Source organism: Mus musculus, chromosome 12, assembly GCF_000001635.26.
Source record: "Mus musculus strain C57BL/6J chromosome 12, GRCm38.p6 C57BL/6J".
In the NCBI taxonomy this organism is placed as follows: domain Eukaryota; kingdom Metazoa; phylum Chordata; class Mammalia; order Rodentia; family Muridae; genus Mus; species Mus musculus.
This window is the reverse complement of record NC_000078.6, coordinates 70648230-70651970: the sequence shown is the minus strand read 5'-3', so window position 1 is coordinate 70651970 and position 3741 is coordinate 70648230. Positions and strand designations below refer to the sequence as shown.

Sequence of the window (3741 nt, the reverse complement as noted above, 5' to 3'; positions counted from 1 at the left end):
ATGTAATTCCTATGGGTGTTCACTGTCACCTCCCTTGGCTCTCATACTCCAGGCTGTGGAGTGAAGTCTGCTTTAGCAGCTGCCTCCAAACCCTTTTCTTTCTGCTCTCATGGTTTGGGTCGGGTGGCTACCTTTCTTCCTTTATCCCACCCTTCCCCTGAGGGCCTCGTTCTCTCTCCTGCCTGTAAATCATCTTAGAGATACAAAACTATCTATCCTGAGATGAATCCTTTCCTGAAGAAATTTACTTACAGAGATACCATGCTGCTTTGGTCAAAGCCTTCTTTTTCCGTATCTGGAACTGCCCATCTCTCAGGGGCCATTTGAGCATTCCCCACCTATACCTATTGGAAAAGAGAACTCTATGTTCAGAGAGTGCTGGGGAAGCAGTCATACCTCCTTACTTTCTTCTGAACACCCAGAAAGCAGACCAGAGAGGAAGCTGGTGCGCATCCTCCTTTCGGGCTCTACAACACACCTTCCCAGCTCAAATATCTGATCACGATACTGGAGTTTCTAGCAATGGTTTCTGGGCTGTAAAGGGGTGGGGGATGAGAGGCACTCTGCTGTTGTATTTTAGAGAGGTGTATAGGGGGACGCACCAGTCCCCCATCACAGCTCTTTTCATTACACAGCAAGCCATTCTAGCAGGTGATACTCATCTTCCTGTCTTGGCTGTGGTTGAGGAGCCATGGTCTCTGACTAGAGATGGAAAGGGAGACAGAGGGACAGGGGTAGGGAAAAGAAACTGAGTTTTGTTCCATTTATTTTGGAAGACAATCTATTCTTCTCTGGACTATTTATTGTCCTGTCCAGGTCAGAATCAAGGTCATATATAGAATGATCTTGTAGAGTATAAACAATGGGTCCAGGTTCCCACTATCTTTCAGCACCATTGGGCTTCTCTGGTTTGGGAGGGTAAGGGTATGTGGAATGGACTTGCAAGGCCATGCCTCTCGGTTCATCCTGTTAACAGCTACACCGTAGACAGTGTCTGTAGGCGTCAGCATATGTCTTTTGTCCATCTTAAATTAAGTCAGTTATTCTTGTTTTTGTGTTTCTTGGGCATCTCAGCAAAAAAAAATCTTGTGTTTCAGTTGTCACCTGCCTTGACTTAATAAGTCTGTCAATAAGACATTGAATACTGGAAGCTAGGACGCTACAGATAATCCATAACACATCTCTATTTTAAATTCAACACAAAGGGAAACAGATTTCCTTATTCACACATAGCTTTAAAGAAGAGGGATAATTCAGAACGTGTAATAGCACCATGATGAATCATGTTAGCTATTGAAAAGTACAGAAAATGACAGGATTCCCACAGAGGCTGCACCTCTCCAGCATCCTGGGCATGAGCGCACTCAGAAACTAGAAATATCAGTTTAGAATGGATGAAATTCATCTCCAGCAGAGCTGCTCCTGATAACGTGTTTCCCCAGTTCCACAGCCAGAACAAATTAATCCTGCAATAGAACCAAGAAAAACAATGTATCTCATACCTGGTCAAGAGACAGAAATAATGTATCTCATGCCTGGTCAAGAGACAGGAACAATGTATCTCATGCCTGGTCAAGAGACAGAAACAATGTATCTCATACCTGGTCAAGAAACAGGAACAATGTATCTCATGCCTGGTTAAGAAATAGTAACAATGTATCTCATGCCTGGTTAAGAGACAGGAACAATGTATCTCATACCTGGTCAAGAAACAGAAACAATGTATCTCATACCTGGTTAAGAGACAGGAACAATGTATCTCATGCCTGGTTAAGAGACAGGAACAATGTATCTCATGCCTGGTTAAGAGACAGGAACAATGTAGCTCATGCCTGGTTAAGAGACAGGATGACCCACATGCCTGCTCAGGTGAACTGCTGCTTATGCAAATCAGTTTATAACCAAGAAAACTGCATAGCCCTCTGACTGGAAAAACAGTGCAAATGTAGTCAGCTTGGAATTTAGGAAAAGAGAACAAAAACATGCCAGTGTGTCTTATCACTTTCCAAGCTGAAGAGCAGGTTCTGGCTGGTCCAAGCAAGCGTTGCCACTCTGCTGACAGGAACAACCTTATCTTGGAAGTGGAGGCGACCATAGCTGGTGACTCAGTTCCTGGAGATCATCTAGTGCCCTTGACTTTGAGCAGTGAGCAATCTCACTTTCCAAACATGGCTTCTCCTTCAGCTCAGGGGAGAATCTGGGCAGACAGAACATGGCTCTGTTGCCAAAGAGATAATAGAGCCTAGTTCTGTGGTTTATTGTTAATGTAGAGTAAATATAAACTCAAGCCATGGCCATTTGATACAAACAGAATGAGCCACACCAGGTACAAAAGATATAATGTAACAATTTTGTGGTGATCTCTCCCATGTACTTGTGATTTCCTGGTGTCTTCACTCTTAACTCCTAAACTAACAATGCTCACCCACTCTCCACTGTCCCCCATGTAAGCTACATCCCTACATTGCAGTCAGCCCTTTTCAACTCCACCTTCCCAGGCCCCCAAACTCATTCATATCCATAGCTCAGAATGTCTCCTATTTAGATTTTCCTTCTCCCTTCCTCCAAAATCCAAATCTCTTAGGGCAAGGGCCAGCCCACTTTATTCCAGTTAAACTTTTGCCGCCACCCAGCACAGCCGGTTTCTAATATATGCCTAGCATTCTGCGTGCACATTCTGCCTGGCCCTACATCGTCACAGTAGAGTTCTATTAGCATCATCACATCTTTTCCATCTCTCTAGTATGTAAATTTCCAGAAATTTTGGCCGTCTTTAACTCCTTTATCTATCTGTTTTGTCCCTTAAGGCTTTTAAGGGTACAGATTCTCAAGTCTCCCTTCGTCTTATCACACTGATAACAAACCAGACCCAGCATTTCCCTGAACTGGAAAGCTTCCACATTGTGAAAATGTAGCCCTGACTGCAGGCTGCTTGCTGATGGCTCTCTGCCATGTGCTTTTTGGGGAGCAGTAGTTGCTCAGCATCCTAGTTCTTCCCTCCATGGGACACACTGGTATAGTGACTATAGAGATAGGGACTCAGCCCCACTGGGCTGTTGTTCCTGTAAAGCTTAGAGTGAATTAGATTCTCTAAGGCAGGCTTTCTCATCTTTAAAGTTGAGTGTTCAGAGGGTCTTGATGAACATTAAACAAGATCATGTGATATGTCTAATAGGGTGCCCAGCACATGGTAGGTGCTGCATCTGGTGTTAACTGGGATTGACAAGAGGGATTCTAAGTGATCCTTGGTTTAAGTCATCACTGTAAGAGCCCTACAGCAGCAGCCTCAGACAAGGGGAAATTGCATAACACTTTAAGGCTTCTTGGTTTAAAAAAAAATCAAGGAGACATTAAATCAGACCATGACTATCAGCCTTTAGTGATAAGGTAGGATCAAAGATGTTCCTGGCCTAGATGTATGCCCAGGACGAAGAGAAAGAATGGGCAGGCAAAGGGAGCATTTCTCTAGGGAGGAGGAGCGTTCTCTGAGCTGGAGCCCACAGACTGTGCTCACACCTAGGCATCAGTCCAGAAACAACAAGAACACTTTTTCATGAGACTCCGGTGACTTCAAATAAAAGGTGCTGTTTCAACCTGCCCGGCTGTCCTCAGCAGAGGCTGTGAAGCAGGAAGAACAGGGTCCTTTGCTTTCTGCCCAGACTGTCCCAGATGAGCCAGAATCCTCAATCCTGGAAAAACAGTCTGCCAGGTTTAAAGACAATTTCAGCAGGAGAGGAGCCA

General features: G+C 44.5%; 1 long non-coding RNA gene across 1 annotated transcript; it reads right to left on the bottom strand.

The window, feature by feature from the left end:
- Positions 1-1263: 1263 nt before the first annotated feature.
- Positions 1264-2222, bottom strand: Gm24474. The gene is made up of 2 exons (XR_381651.4): positions 1734-2222; positions 1264-1466 (listed from the first exon to the last, which is right to left on the bottom strand). It is a non-coding gene; the product is annotated as a predicted gene, 24474 (long non-coding RNA).
- Between the last annotated feature and the right edge of the window lie 1519 nt (positions 2223-3741).